Source organism: Acipenser ruthenus, chromosome 15 (assembly GCF_902713425.1).
Source record: "Acipenser ruthenus chromosome 15, fAciRut3.2 maternal haplotype, whole genome shotgun sequence".
NCBI lineage: Eukaryota > Metazoa > Chordata > Actinopteri > Acipenseriformes > Acipenseridae > Acipenser > Acipenser ruthenus.
The window spans coordinates 16,580,660-16,593,468 of record NC_081203.1 but is presented as its reverse complement, the minus strand read 5'-3'; positions in this window follow the sequence as shown (position 1 = coordinate 16,593,468).

Here is a 12,809-nt window from a genome sequence, read left to right as displayed (position 1 = left end):
CATAGGTCAACAGTTTAGGGGGTCAGATGGGTGCATTCACTCTATTCATCCAATAGCGGAGATGCGCCGAGTGCTGGGTTCTCAACCCTATCCCACGGTTGTTAGAATGAGCTTCCTGTAGCAATGAATGTCATTTCATTTAATACTGCAGCACAGTGTTGGGGAAGTTACTTAGAAAACCAAATCAGTTACAAGTTACTCAAAGAAAACTGTAACTAGGTACAGGAACGTATTAGCTTGAAAAATATGAACTAGTTCCAGTTACATCTTAGGCACAGGTTACAGTTTACAGTACAGAGATATTTTTTGTAGTTTGATCAGGCTGCAGCTCGAAATATTCTTTGAAAATCCAACTATCAAACCTACCAGTTCTCTCCTGTGACACTATTTTCGAGCAAGATGATCTGAAAGCACATTCACTGGGACATGTAAGGGTTTATTTGCACTGCTGAAATGCTTTCTGGTGTTCTGCATTAGTCCTTTATTTTTAAATGCAACGGAAATGAACTATGTTATTTTTTTTACATTAGTTGTAATCTTACTGCATTTCGTTACCTATTTTAAAAGAGAAATTACAGTTACAAGTCACTGAAAAATGTAATCAGAGTGCAGCTGGGTGTTACATGTGATGAAAGCAGCAGTGTTGTTGGAGCTGAAGAGAAGATTCAAACGAATTATTGATTTCATTGAGAAAGTAATTGCTCAGTGAATATAGTAAAATACAGGTCTGCTTCATTGTACAGATTTGAATGATTTTGAATGTTTGAACTGTTACAACTGAACACTAGTGTAAAACATTTCATTGCAAGTAACTTAAACAGTAGTCATGTAATTGTAGTTTCATTTGTCAAATACCAGCCCTCTACAAGCAACATTGTTGGTACATACACTGCCTGACAATTTTATTAGAACCTGTAACTAATATAGGGTTGTGCCAACGTCTGCCCTGATCACAGCCTTGCCATGACCAGGGATAGATTCCACAAGGTGATGGAAGGTGTCTCGAGGGAAAGTTTATTCCATGCTTGTACTCTGCTTTTATCATAGTTTAATCCATGCTTGTACTCTGCTTTTATCATAGTTTAATCCATGCTTGTACTCTGCTTTTATCATAGTTGAATCCATGCTTGTACTCTGCTTTTATCATAGTTTAATCCATGCTTGTACTATGCTTTTATCATAGTTTAATCCACTTGTACTCTGCTTTTATCAGTTTAATCCACTTGTACTCTGCTTTTATCATAGTTGAATCCATGCTTGTACTCTGCTTTTATCATAGTTGAATCCACTTGTACTCTGCTTTTATCAAAGTTTAATCCATGCTTGTACTCTGCTTTTATCATAGTTGAATCCATGCTTGTACTCTGCTTTTATCATAGTTGAATCCATGCTTGTACTCTGCTTTTATCATAGTTGAATCCATGCTTGTACTCTGCTTTTATCATAGTTGAATCCATGCTTGTACTCTGCTTTTATCATAGTTGAATCCATGCTTGTACTCTGCTTTTATCATAGTTTAATCCACTTGTACTCTGCTTTTATCAAAGTTTAATCCACTTTCACTCTGCTTTTATCATAGTTGAATCCATGCTTGTACTCTGCTTTTATCATAGTTGAATCCATGCTTGTACTCTGCTTTTATCATAGTTTAATCCATGCTTGTACTGTGCTTTTATCATAGTTGAATCCATGCTTGTACTCTGCTTTTATCATAGTTTAATCCATGCTTGTACTCTGCTTTTATCATAGTTTAATCCATGCTTGTACTCTGCTTTTATCATAGTTTAATCCATGCTTGTACTATGCTTTTATCATAGTTTAATCCACTTGTACTCTGCTTTTATCATAGTTGAATCCATGCTTGTACTCTGCTTTTATCATAGTTTAATCCATGCTTGTACTCTGCTTTTATCATAGTTTAATCCATGCTTGTACTCTGCTTTTATCATAGTTTAATCCATGCTTGTACTCTGCTTTTATCATAGTTTAATCCACTTGTACTCTGCTTTTATCAGTTTAATCCACTTGTACTTTGCTTTTATCATAGTTGAATCCATGCTTGTACTCTGCTTTTATCATAGTTGAATCCATGCTTGTACTCTGCTTTTATCAAAGTTTAATCCATGCTTGTACTCTGCTTTTATCATAGTTGAATCCATGCTTGTACTCTGCTTTTATCATAGTTGAATCCATGCTTGTACTCTGCTTTTATCATAGTTTAATCCATGCTTGTACTGTGCTTTTATCATAGTTGAATCCATGCTTGTACTCTGCTTTTATCATAGTTGAATCCATGCTTGTACTCTGCTTTTATCATAGTTGAAACCACTTGTACTCTGCTTTTATCAAAGTTTAATCCATGCTTGTACTCTGCTTTTATCATAGTTTAATCCACTTGTACTCTGCTTTTATCAAAGTTTAATCCACTTTCACTCTGCTTTAATCATAGTTGAATCCATGCTTGTACTCTGCTTTTATCATAGTTTAATCCACTTGTACTCTGCTTTTATCAAAGTTTAATCCACTTTCACTCTGCTTTTATCATAGTTGAATCCATGCTTGTACTCTGCTTTTATCATAGTTGAATCCATGCTTGTACTCTGCTTTTATCATAGTTTAATCCATTCTTGTACTCTGCTTTTATCATAGTTTAATCCACTTGTACTCTGCTTTTATCATAGTTGAATCCATGCTTGTACTCTGCTTTTATCATAGTTGAATCCATGCTTGTACTCTGCTTTTATCATAGTTGAATCCATGCTTCTGCTCTGCTTTTATCATAGTTTAATCCATGCTTGTCCTCTGCTTTTATCATAGTTTAATCCACTTCTACTCTGCTTTTATCATAGTTGAATCCATGCTTGTCCTCTGCTTTTATCATAGTTGAATCCATGCTTGTACTCTGCTTTTATCATAGTTGAATCCATGCTTGTACTCTGCTTTTATCAAAGTTTAATCCATGCTTGTACTCTGCTTTTATCATAGTTGAATCCATGCTTGTACTCTGCTTTTATCATAGTTGAATCCATGCTTGTACTCTGCTTTTATCATAGTTTAATCCATGCTTGTACTGTGCTTTTATCATAGTTGAATCCATGCTTGTACTCTGCTTTTATCATAGTTTAATCCATGCTTGTACTCTGCTTTTATCATAGTTTAATCCATGCTTGTACTCTGCTTTTATCATAGTTGAATCCATGCTTGTACTCTGCTTTTATCATAGTTGAATCCATGCTTGTACTCTGCTTTTATCATAGTTGAATCCATGCTTGTACTCTGCTTTTATCATAGTTGAAACCACTTGTACTCTGCTTTTATCAAAGTTTAATCCATGCTTGTACTCTGCTTTTATCATAGTTTAATCCACTTGTACTCTGCTTTTATCAAAGTTTAATCCACTTTCACTCTGCTTTTATCATAGTTGAATCCATGCTTGTACTCTGCTTTTATCATAGTTTAATCCACTTGTACTCTGCTTTTATCAAAGTTTAATCCACTTTCACTCTGCTTTTATCATAGTTGAATCCATGCTTGTACTCTGCTTTTATCATAGTTGAATCCATGCTTGTACTCTGCTTTTATCATAGTTTAATCCACTTGTACTCTGCTTTTATCAAAGTTTAATCCACTTTCACTCTGCTTTTATCATAGTTGAATCCATGCTTGTACTCTGCTTTTATCATAGTTGAATCCATGCTTGTACTCTGCTTTTATCATAGTTTAATCCATTCTTGTACTCTGCTTTTATCATAGTTTAATCCACTTGTACTCTGCTTTTATCATAGTTGAATCCATGCTTGTACTCTGCTTTTATCATAGTTGAATCCATGCTTGTACTCTGCTTTTATCATAGTTGAATCCATGCTTCTGCTCTGCTTTTATCATAGTTTAATCCATGCTTGTCCTCTGCTTTTATCATAGTTTAATCCACTTCTACTCTGCTTTTATCATAGTTGAATCCATGCTTGTACTCTGCTTTTATCATAGTTGAATCCATGCTTGTACTCTGCTTTTATCATAGTTGAATCCATGCTTCTGCTCTGCTTTTATCATAGTTGAATCCATGCTTGTCCTCTGCTTTTATCATAGTTGAATCCATGCTTGTCCTCTGCTTTTATCATAGTTTAATCCACTTCTACTCTGCTTTTATCATAGTTGAATCCATGCTTGTACTCTGCTTTTATCATAGTTGAATCCATGCTTGTACTCTGCTTTTATCATAGTTGAATCCATGCTTCTGCTCTGCTTTTATCATAGTTGAATCCATGCTTGTCCTCTGCTTTTATCATAGTTTAATCCATGCTTGTCCTCTGCTTTTATCATAGTTTAATCCACTTCTACTCTGCTTTTATCATAGTTTAATCCATGCTTGTCCTCTGCTTTTATCATAGTTGAATCTACTTGCACTCTGCTTTTATCATAGTTTAATCCATGCTTGTACTCTGCTTTTATCATAGTTGAATCCATGCTTGTACTCTGCTTTTATCATAGTTGAATCCATGCTTCTGCTCTGCTTTTATCATAGTTGAATCCATGCTTGTCCTCTGCTTTTATCATAGTTTAATCCATGCTTGTCCTCTGCTTTTATCATAGTTTAATCCACTTCTACTCTGCTTTTATCATAGTTGAATCCATGCTTGTACTCTGCTTTTATCATAGTTGAATCCATGCTTGTACTCTGCTTTTATCATAGTTGAATCCATGCTTTTACTCTGCTTTTATCATAGTTGAATCCATGCTTGTACTCTGCTTTTATCATAGTTGAATCCATGCTTGTACTCTGCTTTTATCATAGTTTAATCCATGCTTGTACTGTGCTTTTATCATAGTTGAATCCATGCTTGTACTCTGCTTTTATCATAGTTGAATCCATGCTTGTACTCTGCTTTTATCATAGTATAATCCACTTGTCCTCTGCTTTTATCATAGTTGAATCCATGCTTGTACTCTGCTTTTATCATAGTTTAATCCACTTGTACTCTGCTTTTATCAAAGTTTAATCCATGCTTGTACTCTGCTTTTATCATATTTGAATCCATGCTTGTACTCTGCTTTTATCATAGTTGAATCCATGCTTGTACTCTGCTTTTATCATAGTTAAATGCATGCTTGTACTCTGCTTTTATCATAGTTTAATCCATGCTTGTACTCTGCTTTTATCATAGTTTAATCCATGCTTGTACTCTGCTTTTATCAAAGTTTAATCCATGCTTGTACTCTGCTTTTATCATAGTTGAATCCATGCTTGTACTCTGCTTTTATCATAGTTGAATCCATGCTTGTACTCTGCTTTTATCATAGTTGAATCCATGCTTGTACTCTGCTTTTATCATAGTTGAATCCATGCTTGTACTCTGCTTTTATCATAGTTTAATCCACTTGTACTCTGCTTTTATCAAAGTTTAATCCACTTTCACTCTGCTTTTATCATAGTTGAATCCATGCTTGTACTCTGCTTTTATCATAGTTTAATCCATGCTTGTACTCTGCTTTTATCATAGTTGAATCCATGCTTGTACTCTGCTTTTATCATAGTTGAATCCATGCTTGTACTCTGCTTTTATCATAGTTATATGCATGCTTGTACTCTGCTTTTATCATAGTTTAATCCATGCTTGTACTCTGCTTTTATCATAGTTGAATCCATGCTTGTACTCTGCTTTTATCATAGTTGAATCCATGCTTGTACTCTGCTTTTATCATAGTTGAATCCATGCTTGTACTCTGCTTTTATCATAGTTTAATCCACTTGTACTCTGCTTTTATCAAAGTTTAATCCACTTTCACTCTGCTTTTATCATAGTTGAATCCATGCTTGTACTCTGCTTTTATCATAGTTGAATCCATGCTTGTACTCTGCTTTTATCATAGTTTAATCCATTCTTGTACTCTGCTTTTATCATAGTTTAATCCATGCTTGTACTATGCTTTTATCATAGTTTAATCCACTTGTACTCTGCTTTTATCATAGTTGAATCCATGCTTGTACTCTGCTTTTATCATAGTTGAATCCATGCTTGTACTCTGCTTTTATCATAGTTGAATCCATGCTTCTGCTCTGCTTTTATCATAGTTGAATCCATGCTTGTCCTCTGCTTTTATCATAGTTTAATCCATGCTTGTCCTCTGCTTTTATCATAGTTTAATCCACTTCTACTCTGCTTTTATCATAGTTGAATCCATGCTTGTACTCTGCTTTTATCATAGTTTAATCCATGCTTGTACTCTGCTTTTATCATAGTTGAATCCATGCTTTTACTCTGCTTTTATCATAGTTGAATCCATGCTTGTACTCTGCTTTTATCATAGTTGAATCCATGCTTGTACTCTGCTTTTATCATAGTTTAATCCATGCTTGTACTGTGCTTTTATCATAGTTGAATCCATGCTTGTACTCTGCTTTTATCATAGTTGAATCCATGCTTGTACTCTGCTTTTATCATAGTATAATCCACTTGTCCTCTGCTTTTATCATAGTTGAATCCATGCTTGTACTCTGCTTTTATCATAGTTTAATCCACTTGTACTCTGCTTTTATCAAAGTTTAATCCATGCTTGTACTCTGCTTTTATCATAGTTGAATCCATGCTTGTACTCTGCTTTTATCATAGTTGAATCCATGCTTGTACTCTGCTTTTATCATAGTTAAATGCATGCTTGTACTCTGCTTTTATCATAGTTTAATCCATGCTTGTACTCTGCTTTTATCATAGTTTAATCCATGCTTGTACTCTGCTTTTATCAAAGTTTAATCCATGCTTGTACTCTGCTTTTATCATAGTTGAATCCATGCTTGTACTCTGCTTTTATCATAGTTGAATCCATGCTTGTACTCTGCTTTTATCATAGTTGAATCCATGCTTGTACTCTGCTTTTATCATAGTTGAATCCATGCTTGTACTCTGCTTTTATCATAGTTTAATCCACTTGTACTCTGCTTTTATCAAAGTTTAATCCACTTTCACTCTGCTTTTATCATAGTTGAATCCATGCTTGTACTCTGCTTTTATCATAGTTGAATCCATGCTTGTACTCTGCTTTTATCATAGTTGAATCCATGCTTCTGCTCTGCTTTTATCATAGTTGAATCCATGCTTGTCCTCTGCTTTTATCATAGTTTAATCCATGCTTGTCCTCTGCTTTTATCATAGTTTAATCCACTTCTACTCTGCTTTTATCATAGTTGAATCCATGCTTGTACTCTGCTTTTATCATAGTTTAATCCATGCTTGTACTCTGCTTTTATCATAGTTGAATCCATGCTTTTACTCTGCTTTTATCATAGTTGAATCCATGCTTGTACTCTGCTTTTATCATAGTTGAATCCATGCTTGTACTCTGCTTTTATCATAGTTTAATCCATGCTTGTACTGTGCTTTTATCATAGTTGAATCCATGCTTGTACTCTGCTTTTATCATAGTTGAATCCATGCTTGTACTCTGCTTTTATCATAGTATAATCCACTTGTCCTCTGCTTTTATCATAGTTGAATCCATGCTTGTACTCTGCTTTTATCATAGTTAAATGCATGCTTGTACTCTGCTTTTATCATAGTTTAATCCATGCTTGTACTCTGCTTTTATCATAGTTTAATCCATGCTTGTACTCTGCTTTTATCAAAGTTGAATCCATGCTTGTACTCTGCTTTTATCATAGTTGAATCCATGCTTGTACTCTGCTTTTATCATAGTTGAATCCATGCTTGTACTGTGCTTTTATCATAGTTGAATCCATGCTTGTACTCTGCTTTTATCATAGTTTAATCCATGCTTGTACTCTGCTTTTATCATAGTTTAATCCACTTGTACTCTGCTTTTATCAAAGTTTAATCCACTTTCACTCTGCTTTTATCATAGTTGAATCCATGCTTGTACTCTGCTTTTATCATAGTTGAATCCATGCTTGTACTCTGCTTTTATCATAGTTGAATCCATGCTTGTACTCTGCTTTTATCATAGTTGAATCCATGCTTGTACTCTGCTTTTATCATAGTTATATGCATGCTTGTACTCTGCTTTTATCATAGTTTAATCCATGCTTGTACTCTGCTTTTATCATAGTTTAATCCATGCTTGTACTCTGCTTTTATCATAGTTTAATCCATGCTTGTACTCTGCTTTTATCATAGTTGAATCCATGCTTCTACTCTGCTTTTATCATATTTGAATCCATGCTTGTACTCTGCTTTTATCATAGTTTAATCCATGCTTGTACTCTGCTTTTATCATAGTTGAATCCATGCTTGTACTCTGCTTTTATCATAGTTTAATCCATGCTTGTACTCTGCTTTTATCATAGTTTAATCCATGCTTGTACTCTGCTTTTATCATAGTTTAATCCATGCTTGTACTCTGCTTTTATCATAGTTGAATCCATTCTTGTACTCTGCTTTTATCATAGTTGAATCCATGCTTGTACTCTGCTTTTATCATAGTTGAATCCATGCTTGTACTCTGCTTTTATCATAGTTGAATCCATGCTTGTACTCTGCTTTTATCATAGTTTAATCCATGCTTGTACTCTGCTTTTATCATAGTTTAATCCATGCTTATACTATACTTTTTAATTTGCTTTAACATAATACTCCGGGCTTTACAATGCTTACCTATGCTTTTCTATGCTTTCACTGTGCTTCATTGCACTTTAAGGGTTAGCCACAATTTGGAGAGCTTCACTGAGATCAGCAGGATGCTTTTAAATATTTCTGAGATTTAAAAAGTCACCAGTATGAGATGACTGAAACTAAAGGTATGCAAAGGGAAGCTAAACAAGGAGATGCTAGTGACGATCTCATTGGTATTTCACACCCATACCCTGCGCTGTTTGAGAAGGAAGTCAGCACTGAGAAATGCATGCATGGCTGTCACAAAGATGGCCGGAGTGGGTGGCATCAGACCAGAAACAGGAAAATAAACAGAGAGAGATGTGGAGTTTGTGAAGCTGAGCGAATGCTTTCGCTCAGCATTTAATAATTACACAGAACAGAAAATAAAAGGGTTGAACAAACAGAAAACACAGGGCACGGCACTTACGCCAAAATAAAAAGACAAACAAAACGTACTACACTTAAACAGACAAACGAACAAACACGGTGAGTGAAAACACTTACTATTTTATTATTCTTTTCGTTTATTTTAACTCCTCTCCACACCCGTTCTCCACTCACCGAACACCCAACCCCGAGTGAAAGAAATGTGCATCTATATATACTGTTGTGCTGGGATTCAATTAATAATTAATTATTCACTTGAATCCCAGCACGTGAATTAATTCTGTGCAACCCCGTGCTCACATATTACATTTAACCAGCACGTGAAGTGATTTGTGCCCTCCTCGTGCCTACATACAAATCTGCATTTTTAAATACACGTGAAACACAGACCCGTTTATATCCCGTGTACCAATGACTATACACCAACATTAACACACGCAACATACAACACATAACACACAAAATACACACAGGGGCGGGCACTTCGTCACATATACCCCCCCCTGTGCAAAGCACACATGGCCTCAATGGCCACCTCCCCCCTTAAAAATCCAGCAGTCCAGAACAAAGTCTTGGGCTGGGAAGGGAGTCTTCAGTGGGCCCATGGCTGGCCATGCTGTCAGCACCCCTGCCGGTAGTGGCACGGCTGACAGCCTGCTGGTCCACGCCTGCAGCGAAATTGCTGCTGGGGATGCTGGTCTCCTGACCTCTCCCCCTTTCTTTGTAGCCGGTAGCTCCCCTTGGTGGGGCTCCGACCACAGTACTTCCGGCAGCGCAAGTGCTGCAATGGGAACAGGTCTCCGGACCTCCCCCACGATCTCCGGCAGCGAAACTGCTGCAGTGGGAGCAGGTCTCCTGACCTCCCCCACCTTCTTCGTGGCCGGCAGCTCCCCTTGGTGGGGTTCCGGCCACAGTACTTCCTGCTGCGATGCGGAGCAACTGGCAGCCCCAGGCGATGCGGAGCGGCTGGCAGCCCCAGGCGATGCGGAGCGGCTGGCAGCCCCAGGCGATGCAGAGCGGCTGGCAGCCCCAGGCGATGCGGAGCGGCTGGCAGCCCCAGGCGATGCGGAGCGACAGGCAGCCCCAGGCGATGCGGAGCGACAGGCAGCCCCAGGCGATGCGGAGCAAGCATCCTTGGGCGAAGCGAGGCAGGCATCCTTGGGCAAAGCGAGGCAGGCATCCTTGGGCGAAGCGTGGCAGGGTCAGGACAAGCTGGGGTGCGGGTGTTGGCCCTCTTCTCGACCTCTGCGGCCGGGCGGTTCTTCCCCGTGCTTCCCTCAGCAGCCTATGCAAGGGCTGCTGAGGACTGCCAGCATCTAATCCTGATCCTTCTGGTGAAGGGAGAGGCAGCTCCTGCTCCTCTCCCCCTGATGGTGATGGAGGCAGAGGCAGCTCCCGCTCCTCTCCTCGTGATGGTGAGGAAAGTGATACCAGCAGGCATTCATCCTCTGCTGGTGGAAAGGGACCCAGCAGGTATTCACCCTCTGCTGGTGGACGGGAACCCAGCAGGCATTCACCCTCTGCTGGTGGACGGGGACCCAGCAGGCATTCACCCTCTGCTGGTGGACAGGGACCCAGCAGGCATTCACCCTCTGCTGGTGGACAGGGACCCAGCAGGCATTCACCCTCTGCTGGTGGACATGGCGGAGTCAGAGGCAGCTCCTGCTGCTCTGCTCCTGCCGGTGGAGGTGGTGGAGGCAGAGGCAGCTCCTGCTGCTCTGCTCCTGCTGGTGAAGATGGCGGAAGCAGAGGCAGCTCCTGCTGCTCTGCTCCTGCCGGTGAAGGTGGGAGCAGCGTGTAGTCTCCTGGCGACGAAGGTGGGAGCAGCGTGTAGTTTCCTGGCGATGGAGGTGGGAGCAGCGTGTAGTCTCCTGGCTACGGAGGTGGGAGCAGCGTGTAGTCTCCCCCTTTTGCAGGGGACTGGTGCTGCTCTGCCTCTCTTGCAGGGGACTGGTGCGACTCTGCCTTTCTTGCAGGGGACTGGTGCGGCTCTGCCCCTATTGCAGGGGACTGGTGCGGCTCTGCCTCGGCAGGGAAAACCAGCAGGCATTCTTCCTCTGCTGGTTGTGCTGGGGAAACCAGCAGGCATTCTTCCTCTGTTGGTTGTGATGGGGAAACCAGCAGGCATTCTTCCTCTGCTGGTTGTGCTGGGGAAACCAGCAGGCATTCTTCCTCTGCTGGTTGTGCTGGGGAAACCAGCAGGCATTCTTGCTCTGCTGGTGAAGGTGGGAACAGCTGCCTCTCAGGCTTCGGATTCCCGCGGTCCCCCCGTCTGGGCGCTGGACGCTCGCGGTCCCCCCGTCTGGGTGCTGGACGCTCGCGGTCCCCCCGTCTGGGCGCTGGACGCTCGCGGTCCCCCCGTCTGGGCGCTAGTTCCTCCTCTTCATACTGGGTGTGGCATATGGCTAACGTGTGCCCATAAGCCCCACAGCCAGGGCATAACTCTGCCGCGAGGTTCTTTAAAAAAACCTCCCAGCCATCATCCCCGACCTCCTCCCTTTTGGGCTGTGGACGCCCCGACTCCTCCCTTTTGGGCTGTGGACGTTCGGGCTCCCCCCACTCAGGCGTAGGACGTTTGGGCTCCTCCTGCTTGGGCTGTGGACGCTCAGGCTCCTCCCGCTTGGGCTGTGGACGCTCAGGCTCCTCCCGCTTGGGCTGTGGACGCTCAGGCTCCTCCCGCTTGGGCTGTGGACGCTCAGGCTCCTCCCACGTGGGCACTGGAGAGGGCAGCGACTGCTCCTCTCCCTCTTGCTCACTGGAAGGCATCCCTCCCATGTCTGCAGCTAGGTACCCCAGCACCACCATGGTGAGGTCACGTACTGATGCCGGGTTGTGCTGTTGCTCCCAGTCCTCCCATCGTTTCCCATCTCGCATCTGCAGCGTGTGAATAACCCAGGGGAGGTCACTGGCGAAATTCCCCTCGGGGTGCACCAGCCAGTCCCAGGGAACCCAGTGGCAGTGGGGGTAGATGGGTGGCTATTGATGCTTGGGGTGACAGCTGCTTCCGCTGCTTCCTGCAGCTCTTTCTCCCCATCCTCGCTTTACTATTTTTTTTTTTTTTTTTGTAATCCAAAAAATGCGGTTCCTGCTCTGGCCTGAGTCCTGGAGGCGCTGTAGATCCCACGGAGGACACCACGTGTCACAAAGACAGCCGGAGTGGGTGGCGTCAGACCAGAAACAGGAAAATAAACAGAGAGAGGTGTGGAGTTTGTGAAGCTGAGCGAATGCTTTCGCTCAGCATTTAATAATTACACAGAACAGAAAATAAAAGGGTTGAACAAACAGAAAACACAGGGCACGGCACTTACGCCAAAATAAAAAGACAAACAAAACGTACTACACTTAAACAGACAAACGAACAAACATGGTGAGTGAAAACACTTACTATTTTATTATTCTTTTCGTTTATTTTAACTCCTCTCCACACCCGTTCTCCACTCACTGAACACCCAACCCTGAGTGAAAGAAATGTGCATCTATATATACTGTTGTGCTGGGATTCAATTACTAATTAATTATTCACTTGAATCCCAGCACGTGAATTAATTCTGTGCAACCCCGTGCTCACATATTACATTTAACCAGCACGTGAAGTGATTTGTGCCCTCCTCGTGCCTACATACAAATCTACATTTTTAAATACACGTGAAACACAGACCCGTTTATATCCCGTGTACCAATGACTATACACCAACATTAACACACGCAACATACAACACATAACACACAAAATACACACAGGGGCGGGCACTTCGTCACAATGGCCCACTTGTTTACCTCGGTTTATATACTGTATATCACCATCTCTTTCCTCAA